The 18,169-nt window shown below is 40.8% G+C and overlaps 1 pseudogene; it reads right to left on the bottom strand.

Moving 5' to 3' along the window:
• Positions 1-13,394: 13,394 nt before the first annotated feature.
• Positions 13,395-18,169, bottom strand: part of LOC141167410 (vomeronasal type-2 receptor 26-like) — a 78,845-nt pseudogene continuing 74,070 nt past the window's right edge.

Genomic DNA, 18,169 nt, shown 5'->3' with positions numbered 1-18,169 from the left:
TTGGGTCCATGGCGTGGAAACTCCCCAGATCTTAATCCCATTGAGAACTTGTGGTCAATCATCAAGAGACGGGTGGACAAACAAAAACCACCAAATTCTGGCAAAATGCAAGCATTGATTAAGCAAGAATGGACTGCTATCAGTCAGGATTTGGTCCAAAAGTTGATTGAGAGCATGCCAGGGAGAATTACAGAGGTCTTGAAGAAGAAGGGGCAACACTGCAAATATTGACTTGCTGCATTATCTCATTCTAACTGTCAATATAACCTATTGGTACTCATAATATGATTGCAATTATATTTCTGTATGTGATATAAACATCAGACAAACACTAATAAAAACCAGAGGCCAGCAGATCATGTGAAAATATAATTTTGGTGTCATTCTCAAAACTTTTGGCCATGACTGTACTCCTTCGGCCTGGGACAGCTCACAGAGTCAAATGGCTTTGGCTTAGAGTATCACCTCTATGCTGATGACACACAGATCTACCTCTCTGGGCCTGATATCACCTCCTTACTAACCAGAATCCCACAATGTGTGTCCCCTATTTCATTCTTCTTCTCTGACAGATTTCTAAAACTTAACATGGATAAAACTGAATTCATCTTTCCACCGTCTCACTCAACCTCCCCAACTGAACTATCCATCATAGTTAATGGCTGCTCACTCTCCCCAGTCCAGCAAGCTCACTGCCTCAGGGTAACCCAGGACTCCAATCTGTCCTTTAAACTACATATCCAAGCCCTTTCAACTTCCTGCCAACTCCAACTCAACTTTGGGCACAGGCACCGGCTGATGAGAGATCACTTCTTTCATCAGCGGCGCCTGCTCTCACTGTTAACAGTGACAGCAGGCGTTAGCTGATGGGAGTAGTAGTCTCATCAGTCAACGACTGTGACCTGTGGTAAGCTTTTTACCGCGGCTCATATTGACAGCTGCGCGATCACGCTGACATCTCACAGTGTGATGCCACAGTGCTCTGATCGACAGTAAGATGTTACCGCCGATCAGAGCCCCTTGTTCCCGCGCTGTCACGTAGAAAAACCACCGTTGCTAGGAACCTCATTCGGGTTCATGTTTGGGTTCGGGTACCCGAACATGAACCTTTTTGGAATGTTCAGGTAACGTCGACGAACCCGAACATCAAAAGGTTCAATCATCTCTATTAACAACATGATGGTTTCATTTACAGGAAGGCATTCCTGAAACTCACAGTGAAGGTGTTACTATAACTTGAGTTTACTGACTGTAAACATCAAAATTTAATTTTATGAATTAATGATAGCATGTAATAGACACCAGAGAAGCAAAATGGACTGAACAGTGTGGACCATTAGGGCTTATATCAAAGTAAATAGGGGCTTCATTAAAATAATATTTCAAACCCTTAATGACCAGGCCTGAAAAGGCCCTATTGACTGCATAATTTTTTAAATATAATTTTTTCTTTTTTTCACCCTTTACCTCATTTTTTATATTTTCACTTTTTGATATTATTGTAACTTAGTTTTATAATAGATTAAGTGAGGGATCAAGTGAGCTACACAACACTTATGGCAGAGTATCATGGCATCTAAGAAGGAGATTGCTTAGGACCTCATAAAAAGAGTGAAAAGGAAAAAATCCAGCTTTAATTGGTATATCCAAGGGGAGTATAGAGAATGGAAGGTCAGCAAATATAGAGAAAAAAGAGATTTGCCCAGCTCACAACTCCTGTAATCCAGAGGCACAGAAATGTTCTAACCAAATGTGAAATAACAGAGAAAAGGAGAAAATCCAGATTCTGGCAAATAGTATAAAAATCCAAGCTTTTATTGAAGCATATTAAAATTCAAAAAATTCAATGCAGCAAACGGGGAGCAGGAGGCAACATGGCGACGCATTTCGAAAACTAACCACCCTCGGCAGATTATTGATCTTCTCAATGCCGAACACACGGACATGTGAAACCTGTCTTTGGAGATGTGTAGTAAAATGTTTAGAAATAGATGAAAATATTCTTCTTATTATTAATGGTAGAAATATCATTCAAATGTTCATTGATTCTAACTTTCCTTTTACGGCTCGTACAACCAATATAATTTAACTGACAGGAAGTGCATTGAATACAATAAACTATATTTTTTGAATTATAATTAATAAAACTTCTAATATGATGTGTCTGAGTATTATTGTAATTAGAAAATGACTTATATGAACTTACATTAGCCCGAGCAGCTAATGTTTTTGATGTATCAAATGATGAGAATGTTACAATGGACATTACTGCAAAAAATATGGGGAATCTGGAGAAAATGAATGATGATTACTGAAACGAAAATGTGTTGGGATTATACTACCCTCCAAAAATGTATTAGTAAGAGCATAATCGGCCCATTTTAGGATCAAGAAGACACCTACTGCTCCCACTTTTATTGAGAAATGGAATGATATTCTAAGTGACTTTTCTCTTAATCTGATGGACTTATAACTAGATATGAGGAATCCATGTTGCAGCAAAAAGAAATTGAATTACTGAAAACCTCATTAGAGTCACAATATCTGGCCCCGGATTTAATAATGTATATAAATGTGCTCAGCAATCCATCCTCAAAGTGGAAGAAAGCATTACTATGGTAAAAAGGCAGAAATTTCAACGTGATTTGAATAATTATAAAATGCATAAAGTTTATGATTACCTTTTCTCACCTTTGATACTGCAAAAACTCTTACTGTGGCTCTTATTCACTCTTGTCTGGACTACTGCAACTCTCTTCTGATCGGTCTCCCTCTAAACAAACTCTCTCCTCTCCAATCCATTCTGAACTCAGCAGCCAGGGTCGTATTTCTATTAGGCCGCTTCACCGATGCCTCTACCCTGTGCCAGTCATTGCACTAGTTACCCATTCACCACAGAATACAATACAAACTCATCTCTCTCACCCACAAAGCTCTCCACAGTTCTGCACCGCCCAATACCTCATCCCTCATTTCTGTCTATCGCCCCTCCTGCGCCCTCCATTCTGCAACTGATCTAAGACTACCATCCTCCTTAATTCGAACCTCACACCTTCGTCTCCAAGACGTCTCTTGTGCTGCACTAGTTTTCTGGAATGCACTGCCCCAAATGATCTACTTATCACAATTTTTCCACATATAAACCCTGTGTGAGTTTCAGCTCATCAGATTTAGATTTATCACGTCTATAATAATGACTCAGAGCCTGATTTGCATACTTCTCGATCTTTTAATTCCAAGAGTGCTTCTTCTCATACTAACAAGAAAATGTCAGAAAACACAAATATGGGGGCAAGAACATTCGGAAGCATTTCAAACATGACAACCCGCCGCAAGAATTACAACTACCACTGAATCACAGTGCCAGCATTTTAAATCTTTCTTCACATTCCTTAGACAATGATCGAATACAACTTTTATCATTTAGCTTGAATTTTGTCCCCTTTTCTTTTTAGACTTTAACTTGTTCAACACTATTCTTGACATCAATCAGTTTATATGTAACCTAACAGTCAAAAAACATTTGTACAGATGAATTGGATACCTCTAATGTTTATAGGAAACTGGATTTTTTTGACCAATATTCCACCATATGTTTAGAGGATTTAGATGGATTGGACACTACATGAGACATTAATGAAACTACTAAACTGCAATTGAAAAACCCATTTTTTTCAATCCTGTTCAATCACGAGCAGACTGTATGGACAGATTTCAAGAGTTGATTGAGAGAGAATTAAAAGCTTTACATGATTCTACATTATGTCACCCTTCCAAATCGAATTTGACACCTGCATTGCACAAAGCTTTATTTGCATAGAGTCACATGGATGATATAGTGATTCGAATGTCAGACAAGGGTGTTGTAGTGGTTGCTATGGATTCATCTATGTACCATTTGCAAATTTTAACTATGTTTGACGATGTTTCAACCTACACTTTACTTCCTAACAATACTGTGCAACATTTTTCTTAACTTACCAAAAATAATATTTGTGAGGGTGTTTCAGGAGGCGTATTGAATGAGAAGCAATCTGATTAATTAATTGTAGAAAATCCTGTAATGCCAATAATGCATGGCTTGCCTAAGATGCACAAAAGCTTAAATCCCCCTCCTATGAGACCTATTATAAGTGGGATTGGTTCAGCAAATGAGCACCTGGGAGAAAGGTTGGACTCTTTGCTTCAACCTTTAGTGCAGCGTGCACTGGGCTATGTGAAGGATTCAATTGACATTCTAAACCAGTTTTCTACCAAAAACTGGTCTTCGGAGTTCACTTGGCTGAGCTGCGATGTCATCTATCTTTATACGTCTATTCCTCAATCTCGCTATTGAAGCACTGCATTTCCATCTTTCTAGGTATAGCCAGTACACCGCAGATTTACAGGTTTTTATAATACAGGTCATTCAATTTTTAATGGAACATAATTTTTTACTTTTTTCACAATAAATTTTATCTTCAACGTAGAGGAGTTTCAATGGGGGTGAAATTCTCACCATCTTTGGACTACAGGAGTGGTGAGCTGGACAAATCTCTTTATCCTCATAAAAAGAGTTGTTAATGCTCATCAACTGCCCTATTCTGCTCACAAAGAAGATTATAATGCAGTCTGCAGATTCTGCAGGGCACGTATCAGGTTAGCTAAAGCTGACAATGAATTAAGGCTTGCAAGAGATGTCAAAAGCAATAAAAAAGGATTTTGGGGGTATGTCAAAAGTAAAAGAAAAGTCAAAGATGCTATAGGATTTTTACAGGATGAAAATGGAGAAATGGTAAGAGAGGATGTTGAGAAGGCCGAACTTTTTAATTCCTATTTTGCATCTGTTTTCTCTCAGAAAGAAAATGTAACATCAACTGATCTTCACTGTCCTTTTAAAGGAATAGAGGAATCCAAGTTATCTGTAAACAGAAAGATTGTGAGGGAATATTTAGCTAACATAAATGAGTTCAAGTCTCCAGGTCCAGATGAATTACACCCCAGAGTACTGAAGGAGATCGTAGAAGAAATTTTAGAACCACTCTCCATAATCTTTGAAAATTCTTGGAGAACAGGAGAAGTCCCAGAAGACTGGAGAAGAGCAAATGTTGTTCCTATCTTCAAAAAGGGGAAGAAGTTGGACCCAGGGAACTATAGGCCGGTGAGTCTGACTTCTATACCAGGAAAGATCTTTGAACAAATTATTAAACAACATGTATGTAAGTACATGGATAAGAATGAAGTGATTAACCAGAGTCAGCATGGGTTTGTAACTAACAAGTAGAGATGAGCGGTGTTCGACTAGAACTGTTCGCCAATCTCAAATTCGAGCTGTTTTGGGCGGTGTTCGAGTTGTTCGACGAACCCGAACGATTTGCAAAAAATTCGGCTGTTCGAGGTTATGTTCGATAACTGTTCGTGCACCAAAAGCGTGTCCTGCATGTCTGGCGCTATTTAGAGCACCAATCATGCAGGGATTGTCTGCCACTCACTGTAATGCCACAGCCATGGTGGTTGTGGCATTACAGTGATTGCCCAAATCGATGGGAACAGTGCCAAAAGTGAAACATGAAAAGCCGGAAATTCAGCAGCGGCATATACCTGTACCCGACAATTTAGAACCGAAAGAATAGAGCTTCACACATAGATTAGATAGATATAAACATGTCAGCCACATATATACGAAGTACAGTGACAGTGTTGCTTACTGTACTTGTCATTTAGCGTAAAGGATTTATCAAAAAAAATAATAGTGTTTTCATGCACCGTCTCTTTAAAAAAGCCGGCCGGCAATTCAGCAGCGGTACCCGACAATTTATAACAGACAGAATAGAGCTTCACACATAGATTAGATAGATAGAAACATGTCAGTCACATATACAGTTATATGAAAAAGTTTGGGCACCCCTATTAATCTTAAGCTTAATGTTTTATAAAAATTGGTGTTTTTGCAACAGCTATTTCAGTTTGATATATGTAATAACTGTTGGACACAGTAATGTTTCTGCCTTGAAATGAGGTTTATTGTACTAACAGAAAATGTGCAATCTGCATTCAAACAAAATTTGACAGGTGCATAAGTATGGGCACCTCACCAGAAAAGTGACATTAATATTTAGTAGATCCTCCTTTTGCAAAAATAACAGCTTCTAGTCGCTTCCTGTAGCTTTTAATGAGTTCCTGGATCCTGGATGAAGGTATTTTTGACCATTCCTCTTTACAAAACAATTCCAGTTCAGTTAAGTTTGATGGTCGCCGAGCATGGACAGCCCTCTTCAAATGATCCCACAGATGTTCAATGATATTCAGGTCTGGGGACTGGGATGGCCATTCCAGAACATTGTAATTGTTCCTCTGCATGAATGCCTGAGTAGATTTGGAGCGGTGTTGTGGATCATTGTCTTGCTGAAAGATCCATCCCCTGCGTAACTTCAACTTTATCACTGATTCTTGAATATTATTGTCAAGAATCTGCTGATACTGAGTGGAATCCATGCGTCCCTCAACTCTAACAAGATTCCCGGTGCCGGCATTGGCCACACAGCCCCAAAGCATGATGGAACCTCCACCAAATTTTACTGTGGGTAGCAAGTGTTTTTCTTGGAATGCTGTGTTTTTTTGCCGCCATGCATAACGCCTTTTTGTATGACCAAACAACTCAATCTTGGTTTCATCAGTCCACAGGACCTTCTTCCAAAAAGAAATTGGCTTCTCCAAATGTGCTTTTGCATACCTCAGCCGACTCTGTTTGTGGTGTGCTTGCAGAAACGGCTTCTTTCGCATCACTCTCCCATACAGCTTCTCCTTGTGCAAAGTGCGTTGTATAGTTGACCGATGCACAGTGACACCATCTGCAGCAAGTTGATGCTGCAGCTCTCTGGAGGTGGTCTGAGGATTGTCCTTGACTGATCTCACCATTCTTCTTCTCTGCCTTTCTGATGTTTTTCTTGGCCTGCCACTTCTGGCCTTAACAAGAATTGTCCCTGTGTTCTTCCATTTCCTTACTATGTTCCTCACAGTGGAAACTGACAGGTTAAATCTCTGAGACAGCTTTTTGCATCCTTCCCCTGAACAACTATGTTGAATAATCTTTGTTTTCAGATCATTTGACAGTTGTTTTGAGGAGCCCATGATGCCACTCTTCAGAGGAGATTCAAACAGGAGAACAACTTGCAAGTGGCCACTTTAAGTAGCTTTTCTCATGATTGCATACACCTGGCTATGAAGTTCAAAGCTCAATGAGGTTACAAAACCAAAAAAAGTGCTTTAGTAAGTCAGTAAAAAGTAGGTAGGAGTATTTAAAACAAGAAAATGATAAGGGTGCCCATACTTATGCACCTGACAAATTTTGTTTGAATGCAGATTGCACATTTTCTGTTAGTACAATAAACCTCATTTCAAGGCAGAAACATTACTGTATCCAACAGTTATTACATATATCAAACTGAAATAGCTGTTGCAAAAACACCAATTTTTATAAAACATTAATCTTAAGATTAATAGGGGTGCCCAAACTTTTTCATATAACTGTATATGAAGTACAGTGATAGTGTTGGTTACTGTACTTGTCATTTAGTATTAAAATAAAGGATTTATTATTAAAAAAATTGGCGTGGGGTTCCCCTTAATTTTAGGCTCTAGCGGAGGTTAAGCAGACGGCTGGGGCCCTATTTTTGTGTCCAGCCAGGTACAACTAGGCAGCTGGGGGCTGGAATCTGCAGCGCAGGGAGGCCCAAGCTTTCTGGGCCCCCCCCGCTACAAATTGCAGTCCGCAGCCACCCCAGAAAATGGCGCGTTCATAGAAGCGCCATCTTCTGGCGCTGTACCCAACTCATCCAGGGCCCTGGTGCGGTGGCTCACTGGGTAATAAAGGGGTTAGGGCCAGCTTGGTATTATCAGCTGGCCCCAAGCCCAAAATTCATGGGGTCACGCCAGTATTAGACATGACCGCCATGAATTTCTAGTAAAGTATTTAAAAAAAACACAACACCCAGAATAAAGTCCTTTAATTGAAATAAAGACACAATTCTTTATTGTTCTAAATTGAACCATACTTACCATCACACCCATTCCAGCTGAAGCCAACGATCTCCTGCAATAAAAGAAAAATAATAAACCAACCTCATCCTTACCTTTCCATGGTTCCCATGACAGCTTCAGCTCTGCTACATCGAGATGACAGGCTGGACCGCAGCAGAACGCTGCCATCCAGTCTGTCATCCTGCAGACACTGAGAAGCGCAGGCATGCTTGCGCTCCTCACTGTCTCGCTGTGACGGCATCCAGATGAGCCGAGGTCATGTCCAATGAACTCGGCTCACCTCATGCACGTCACTGACAGCGTGGGAAAATTCTCACGCTGAAGTGCTGAGTGCAGGAGAATTCTCCCACGCTGTTAGTGATGTGCATGAGGTGAGCTCATGTCCAATGAACTCAGCTCACCTCCTGCACGTCACTGACAGCGTGGGAAAATTCTCCTGCAATCAGCGCTTCAGCGTGAGAATTTTCCCACGCTGTCAGTGACGTGCATGAGGTGAGCCGAGTTCATTGGACATGAACTCGGCTCATCTGGATGTCGTCACAGAGAGACGCTGAGCAGCGCAAGCAAGCCTGCGCTTCTCAGTGTCTGCGGGATGACAGGCTGGATGGCGGCGTTCTGCTGCGGTCCAGCCTGTCATCTCGATGTAGCAGAGCTGAAGCTGTCGTGGGAACCATGGAAAGGTAAGGATGAGGTTTCTTTATTATTTTTCTTTTATTGCAGGAGATCGTTGGCTTCAGCTGGAATGGGCGTGATGGTAAGTATGGTTTAATTTAGAACAATAAAGGATTGTGTCTTTATTTCAATTAAAGGACTTTATTCTGGGTGTTTGTGTTTTTTTTAACTTTGACTATGGGGTTAGTAATGGGGGTGTCTTATAGACGCCTCTCCATTACTAACCTGGGCTTGATGTCAGCTGGCATTATAAGCTGACATCAACCCCAATCCTATTACCCCCTGCCACCGCACCAGGGCAGCGTGGAAGAGCGAGGCTAAGTGCCAGAATTGGCGCATCCTATGAATGCGCCATTTCTGGGGCGGCTGACGGCTGGTGTTTCTAGCCTGGGAGGGGGCCAATATTCATGGCTCCCTTCCTGGGCTATTAATATCAGCCCCCAGCTGTCTGCCTAGCCTTTGCTAGCTATTAAATTAGGGGGGACCCCACGTCATTTTTTTTGGGGGGTCCCCCATTTTAATAGCTAGTAAAGGCTATGTATTCAGCTGGGGGCTGATATTAGTAGCCTGGGAAGCTCCGTGGGTATTACCCCCTTCCCAGGCTTCAAACATCTGCCCCAGCCGTCTGCTTAACCTCCGCTAGAGCCTAAAATTAAGGGGAACCCCACGCCAATTTTTTTAATAATAAATCCTTTATTTTAATACTAAATGACAAGTACAGTAACCAACACTATCACTGTACTTCATATATATGTGACTGACATGTTTCTATCTATCTAATCTATGTGTGATGCTCTATTCTTTCTGTTCTAAATTGTCGGGTACCGCTGCTGAATTGCCGGCCGGCTTTTTTAAAGAGACAGTCCATGAAAACACTATTATTTTTTTAAATAAATCCTTTACACTAAATGACAAGTACAGTAAGCAACACTATCACTGTACTTATTATATATGTGACTAACATGTTTCTATCTATCTAATCTATGTGTGAAGCTCTATTCTTTCTGTTCTAAATTGTCGGGTACAGATGCTGAATTGCCGGCCGGCTTTTTTAAAGAGACGGTGCATGAAAACACTAATATTTTTTTTAATAAATCCTTTACACTAAATGACAAGTGCAGTAACCAACACTGTCACTGTGCTTCTTATATGTGTGACTGACATGTTTCTATCTATCTAATCTATGTGTGATGCTCTATTCCTTCTTGTCTAAATTGTCGGGTACCGTTGTATGCCGCTGCTGAATTTGCCGGCCGGCTTTTTTAAAGAGAGTGTCTTCTGAGCAGTTTGTCAGCTTTTGGACACCTTTGCAGGTGTTTTCTATGTGTTTCTATGTGTTTTTGTTTGCCTGCCATTGGTTTTAACGGTGTTCGACGGTGTTCTAAGCTGTTCGACGAACAGTTCGACGAACAGTTCCTCGAACATCCCGGTGTTCGACGAACCGAACCGAACCCGAACACTACGGGGGTGGCTCAACACTACTAACAAGTCATGTCAGACTAACTTAATTTCCTTCTATGACAGAATCACTGACTGGGTGGATCAGGGAAATGCTGTAGATATAGTATATCTTGACTTCAGCAAAGCATTTGACAAAGTATCTCACACCATCCTTATTGAAAAAATGACCAAGTATGCAATGGACCAGGCAACTGTTAGGTGGATTTATAACTGGCTTAGTGATCGGACTCAAAGGGTGGTTGTAAATGGCTTCACATCCAGCTGGATGAATGTCTCAAGTGGGGTACCACAGGGCTCCGTCCTGGGACCTGTATTGTTCAACATCTTTATCAATGATTTAGATGAAGGAATTGAGGGTAAACTGATTAAATTTGCTGATGACACAAAGCTAGGAGGGATAGCTAATACTAGAGAAGAGAGAGAGAGGATTCAAAAAGACCTAAATAAACTGGAGCAGTGGGCAGCAACCAACAGAATGGTTTTTAACAGGGAAAAATGCAAAGTACTACATCTGGGCAATAAAAATGAAAAAGCATATACAGAATGGGAGGAATAGGACTAAGCAACAGTACATGTGAAAAAGACTTAGGTATACTAATAGATCATAGACTGAACATGAGTCAACAGTGTGATGCAGCAGCAAAAAAGGCAAATACAATTCTGGGATGTACTAACAGAAGCATACAGTCTAGATCACGTGAAGTCATTATCGGTCTTTACTCCTCTTTGGTCAGACCTCATCTGGAATACTGTGTACAGTTTTGGGCACCACATTTTAAAAAAGACATAGACAAACTGGAGCAAGTTCAGAGAAGAGCGACCAGAATGGTGACTGGTCTGCAAACCATGTCCTATGAGGAACGGTTGCAGGATTTGGGAATGTTTAGCTTGCAAAAAAGAAGACTGAGAGGAGACTTAATAGCTGTCTACAAATATGTCAAGGGCTGTCACATTGTAGAAGGATCATCTTTATTCTCATTTGCACAAGGAAAGACTAGAAGCAATGGGATGAAACTAAATGGGAGGAGACACAGATTAGATATTAGAAAAAACTTTTTGACAGTTAGGGTGATTAATGAGTGGAACAGGCTGCCACGAGAGGTGGTGAGTTCCCCTTCAATGGACGTCTTCAAACAGAGGCTGGACAGACATCTGTCTGAGATGATCTAGTGAATCCTGCTTTGAGCAGGGGGTTGGACCAGATGACCCAGGAGGTCCCCTCCAACTCTACCATTCTATGATTCTATGATTCTATGATTCTATGATCAGGCTGGAAAGATTGCAAACCATTTTCTAAACAATTTGGACTCCAACAATCCAGATTGTTTGCAAATAGACGATATTCAAAATCTTTTTTACCTAATCAAGAAGTGATTGACCAACAGAGATCATTCCAAGAGATAGTACGCAAAATCACAAATGGATCCCAAGGTAACCTCTAAGCAAATAGAGGCCTCTCTCAATTTAGCCTATATTAATGTTCATGGCTCCACCATAGTTGGACACTGAACAGCGATAGTGTGTCTGGCAAGATGGCAATGAGATAGCCACAGCTCTCCAAACAGAAAATTTCTGCCCAACTGCAGTTTGATCAAGATTACTTGTACAAGTCAAAGGCTATTTTAGCAATATTGAATTGAAGGCATACTGAACCAGCATGGCTACCACAGCATCTTGCAGCAGCATGATATTCCATCCGGTTTGCGTTTAGTTGGAACAGCATTTATTTTTCAACAGGACAATGACCCCAAACAAACCTCCAGGCTGTGTAAGGCTATTTGCCCAAGAAGGAGAGTGATGGGGTGCTACGCCAGATGACCTTGTCTCCACAGTCACCAGACCTGAACCTAATCGAGATGGTTTGGGGTGAGCTGGACCGCAGAGTGAAGGCAAAAGGGCCAAGAAGTGCTAAACATCTCTGGGAACTCCTTCAAGATTGTTGGAAGACCATTTCCGGTGACTACCTCTTGAAGCTCATCAAGAGAATGCCAACAGTGTGCAAAACAGTTATCAAAGCAAAAGGTGGCTACTTTGAATAACCTAGAATATAAGACATATTTTCAGTTGTTTCACACTTTTTTGTTAAGTATATAATTCCACATGTGTTAATTCATAGTTTTGATGCCTTCAGTGTGAATGTGCAATTTTCAAAGTCTTGAAAATACAGAAAAATCTTTAAATGAGAAGGTGTGTCCAAACTTTTGGTCTGTACTGTATAACTACACTTTTTGTTATTTGGCTTCAAGAAAATTATAATATTTATGCCATATTTTGCATTGTACTGACATGGATATCTTTTTATATGATAAGCAGACTTAGTCTTTGAGGAAAGTCATCTTGAACTGACTTCTCTTATGATATTTTTAACAATTACTGTATTTTTTTTTAATTATACTACTACATCTCTATTGTATATTTCTGTCTGGATCTGCTGACCTGTTGATCCTTCCGTTTATGATCACATTTCACACCCCCCTTTTTTTCTTTCGGTTTTGTTCTATTTTCTCATTCTGTAAAAACACACTGGGATGGCAATTCTCAATCAGCTGACAAAGGTTGGAATGGTATATAGACACTTGGCTTGTAATGGCCGGCAGACATGTGAAAAGTGGCAGATACTGTCGTGCGCCAACTTTTCTTTCTGTATGGCTAGGACACACCGATGCTTTTTTTTGTTAGATGCTGTTCTCACATGGGCGGAAATTCCTTTCAGACACTGACACATGCATAACAGATGTTGTTATGAGACACTTATGCTTTATCGCTATTGGTTATTTTTCACGCATGAGAGGTTATTCCAGCGCATACACAACAGGAGTACCTTACAATACTATTTTCCTATTAATGGTCTGTAAACTATATCATTATTTTGGTTGAGGATTGCTTTAGGAGTTATTTATTTGTGTATCTATAATGTACGTCTATATGTTTATTTTCTTTTGTTTATTGGGTTAAATGCAAGTTATATAGTTTTCCCCTACACACTTATTGGTGGACTCACAAGTGTAGTGTTATTTGCACCTGACATGTATTGAAGCTGCACACTACACAAAGACATGAAATGGTCAAAACGTAGTGATTATGTATTTGGCAAAATAAATTGTTTGATACGTCATCACCCTTTATGGACGCTGTCAACTACTACATATCTGGTTACTCCACTGTCTGGAGACCCCACCTGGGAACCAAACTTACAACTACTGTGTGTTTAAATGATTTTTATAGTATCAATGAAGAATTAGCAAGATTTACTTTAATAGCTTTTATTAGAATGACAGTTGCCACATTTGTGGTTGTAAAATTTGTCTATAATTTACTTATTGCACTTTTATCTTTATTTCTAATCAGATATTCTTTGGAGTTCATCTGTGGTCTGAAGAGTAAAATGAAACATTTAGGAAAAAACATACAGATCAACAATGCCCAACTGGATGCCAGGATGGCAAACACCTCCATGGCGACTATATATTTGCCCTTAGCACTAAGAGAGGCAGGAATAAAGGATAGCCAAACACTAAGGAAGGCCAACATACTAAAGGTAATAAACTGAGCTTCATTAAAACTATCTGGAAGTTTTCTAGCTAAGAAAGCCACAATGAAGCTAATGGTGGCCAGAAGAAAGAGATAACCAAGCATGGCCCAGAATGAGATGGACCTATCATTACAGTCAATAATAATGAGTTCTGATTTATCTTCTGTGTTGAGTTGTGGAAATGGAGGATCCATTGACATCCAAGTGATACACAATATTAGCTGTAGAAGAAAACACATTGAGATAATTGAATAGGAGACTCTTAGGGTAGTCCATTTTCTCAGGCTACTTCCTGGTCGAGTAGCCATAAAAGCAAAAACACCATGATCGTCTTGGTCAATATACATGCAACACAGAGAGCGAAGACCAGACCAAAAGATACCTGACGTAGGAGACATTTATCATGATCAGGGTAACCAATAAAACCTAAAGAGCAGAAGAAACAGAGACTGATGGATATCAATAGAAGACAACTTAGGGAGTAATTGGTGGCTTTCACAGGTGGTGTATTGCTATAGTGAAAAAAAACTCCCAATATAATAGCTGGAATAATTGAGGACATTATGGAAGTTGCAGCTAAAGTGGCTCCTAGAAGATCTTCATAAGGCAGAAACTCTATAGATTTTGGGAGACACTTGGATCTGTCAGGATTCGGCCATTGGTCCCATGGACATCTGAAACAGTTCAAGGAGTCTAGAAATGGAGAAAAAAATATACTTAGCTTATGTCATCTTATTGTTGCAGTGTTAGTTAGACTGAGGGGCCATAAAATATAAAACTTAAATAGAAAATATTTCCAAAAAGTTTTTGAAATATTTAATATTAAAAGTATGGCAGCAATCTTGATCTGAAACCATCTAGACTTCTAGTATACAAAGAAGGAAGGACATATGTTTGTGCGGAAAAAGCTTTTCCTATTGTGCTAAAGCAACAGAAGTACTGTTGTGTCACTGTAAGGTTGGTTGAACTCATCTTACTGCGATTAGTCTAAGGCTGCATGCCCAGTATGCATTTTTCAAGCATTTTTGATGCGGAATTTCCGCAGCGGAAACGCTTTAAAAACGCTTGGTAATACGTGCCCCATGGTCCCCAATGAAAATCCGCATGTGCTATGCACATGCTGTGGAATTTTCCGCTGCGGATTTTCCTTGCAGAAAAATCCGCAGTATGTCCATTATTTGTGTGTTTCCGCATGCAGATTTGAGGTCACAATTAGCGAGTATGTTCTATTAATCCTTTCGCCGAGTATGCTTGGGCGAGCACCGAGTACTTAGAGCTGCTCGGTGTTATGTTTAAATCACTCCCGTGTGCATAACTTGCGACTGCTTGACAGCTTTAATACATGTGAGGAATGATTGTTTCTTTTGCATTCCTCACATGTAATAAAGCTGTCAAACAGTCGCAAATCATGCACACGGGAGCGATTCAAACATAACACCGAGCTGCTGCAACTACTCGGTGATCGCCCGAGCATACTCGGCGAAAGTGTTAACAGAACATACTTGCTCAACACTAGTCACAATGCATTTGAAAAACGCAAGTCAAATCCCATGTAAAAACACTGCAAAAACGTTTAAAAAACGTGTGTAAAATCCACAAGCATTTTTACTGGCAAGGACATGCAGAAACACTGTGGAAATTTTCTGCTTAAATTCTGCATCGTGGGCACATAGCCTAAAGGATATATCCAAGTGGTACAAGGTCTGTGACTGAGAAGTGACAATTTTTTAGGAAATGTACCTATTCTAACTCCAAATTTATACTTACATGATTTTCCCTTCACTCTGGGGATCTTTATAGAGGCAGCTTCTTCACCATATCTGAATGTTAAAGCTAGGATGAACACCTTTATTAAAGGTAAAATGTTGTAGTTTTTTTTTTTCTGAATGGAACTCTAAAAGTTACTTATCAGAATAATAATGCATTGCAAACTTACCAGAATGGTTCAAAAGTAGAGATGAGCAAATTTGTTTGAGTAGAATGGAATTCTCTAATTTTCCAAAATTTGAATTCTGGGGGATTTTCACTGCAAAAATGTAAGCAGATGGCGGCCAGATGGAGGACATTATACTGAACCATAGAGTACCAGCAAAAGTATAAAAAACAATAATTACTTTGCCGTTCACCTGTCCCGCCTGTCACAGCCCACCTTGAAGGCCTCCTTTTCTATTCTTTTCATCTCACTTTGCTGGTGTCTGCCACTAATTTTTGGAAATGTGGAGAATCCCGATTGGGTCTCCATCTGCTGGGTTGGCTGAAGTAGAATAGGTTTTGATCTCCATTATACTACTTCTACTCTGGTGAAATTGACACCACTTCTGTTGTGTTAGGCCCTAATTTAGGGAAATGTGAACACTCCTGATTGGGTCTCCATCTGCTGGATTGGCTGTAGTGGAAGAGGTGTCAGTCTCCATTATACTCCTACTCTAGTGAAATTGATGCCACTTGGATGGTGTCTGCCACTAATTTTTGTAAATGTGAGGAATCCTAATTGGGTCTCCATCTGCTGGGTTGGCTGTAGTGGAAGAGGTTTTGGTCTTCATTATACTACTTCTACTCTAGTGAAATTGATGCCACTTAGGTGGTGTTATGCCCTAATTTAGGGAAATGTGAACACTTTTGGTTAGGTCTCCATCTGCTGGGTTGGCTGTAGTGGAAGATGTGTCAGTCCTAATTAAACTATTTCTACTGTAGTGAAATTGATGCCACTTCGCTGGTGTCTGCCACTAAGTCTTGTTAATGTGGAGAATCCTGATTGGGTCTCCATCTGCTGGGTTGGCTGTAGTGGAAGAGGGTTTGGCCTTCTTTGCAATAGTTATACTGTAGTGAAATTAATTTTTTGGTGCAAATATTGTTCTTCACACAGGGGTACACTGACAAGATAAACTGAAAATTGTTTTTCTCACTACAGTGGTATATAAAGCAGGCTACATCTCAGATTAAAATTTTTTGGTGCAAATATTGTTCTCCATAAAGGGGAAAAAAAAGGAAGTTCCGAGCATCTTCTTGATTCTTGTCACCAGACGTTATTCCCTGGGGGGGAGGTGATCCTTATTAGACTCAGATACCTGAGGGTCAAACGGACTGTATTGTGCTAGGGTATCAGGGCAAGAAGAGGAGGAGGGTGACTCTAAGGGCGAAGAATGGGATAACATATTGGATGATAATGAGGTTGCAGATCCCACTTGGTGTGAACCCAGAGGCATGCAGCTGAGTTGCTCATCTGAGGAGGTGGAGGAGGAGGAAGACGGGGAGGTTACATTGCATCCTAAGGTGCAGACACAGAGTGATGCAACCACGATGAGCACTGCATCCTTAGCCACAACCGTGGCAGTGACAAGCAGCGGTCGTGGGTCAGCAGCTCACAGGGGCGGTAAGGGTTGTCTAGCCTCTGCCTTTTTTGATACCGCAAAGGATGTCCGACCCCAGAAAATGAGCACACCACAACTTTATCAATCCTTCGTAACATCTCCGCCTGCATCTCACTCATGGTCCAACAGTTTGTCTGGCTCTCCATACTGCGCCCTCTCTCAACACTGCAGCCAGTCCTCGATCCCGTAGTTGTGGTCACTAGTGATTAGCGAGCACTAAAATGCTCGAGTACTCATTGCTCAGGTCGAGCAAATTGGAATACTCAGGTGCTCGACCCGAGCAACGAGCCCAATGTAAGTCTATGGGAAACTCGAGCATTTTTCAGGCGGCTCCCCCCGGCGGTGTGCAGAGGGCCTAAAAATTGCCTAAATCGATGGGAACAGTGCTCAAATGACATGGGAACAGCATGGGGAAGACCCCTGGAAGCATTTCTGACTCCCAGGTCACTGCTGTCAACAACCTTGTCAGAGTATTATGCCACTTTTACGGACTCACAATAAAACATACAAAAACAAAAACAAAATGGATTTTCCTGTGAAATATGTTAAGGAGCATCCTTTCCAGGGTAATGACATGTATATAAGGCAAAATAAATAATCAAAAACAAAAATACTCCTCCACACCTTGGGCTATGTTCACACGTAGCATTTTTGATGCGTTTTTGCACTTTTGCATTGTTTTCAACCAAGACAAATGCATTCACTGGGAAATGTCATTTTAACATTTTACAACCATATCTGGCCATGTGGTGTGTGACATATCATCAGACACATGCATACAGTGCTGAAAAGACATGGGAACAGCATGGGGAAGACCCCTGGAAGCATCTCTGACTCCCAGGTCACTGCCTAAAAGTGTGCCCATCATAAGTGATCCTTGGCGCATGCGAAGAAGCTTCCCGCCATGCACCTGTCATTGCAGACTTGCATCAATCATCGTCCACGTCCTTGTCCCAGTGCAGCGTTCAGTTGTCCCTACCCCATTCCTTGGAATTCAAGCGCAAGTATGCAGCCAGCCACCCACCCACCCAACGGCTGCAATACATTACTGCCAAATTTTTGACAGCTGCTTGCACTTGAAATGTTTCCTTTTAGGCTCATGGAAGCGGAAGCT

The sequence above is a fragment of the Phyllobates terribilis genome, unplaced genomic scaffold, assembly GCF_046119375.1.
Source record: "Phyllobates terribilis strain yellow unplaced genomic scaffold, ASM4611937v1 Scaffold_11__3_contigs__length_659146591, whole genome shotgun sequence".
Taxonomy (NCBI): domain Eukaryota; kingdom Metazoa; phylum Chordata; class Amphibia; order Anura; family Dendrobatidae; genus Phyllobates; species Phyllobates terribilis.
This window is presented reverse-complemented; position numbering and strand designations above follow the sequence as displayed.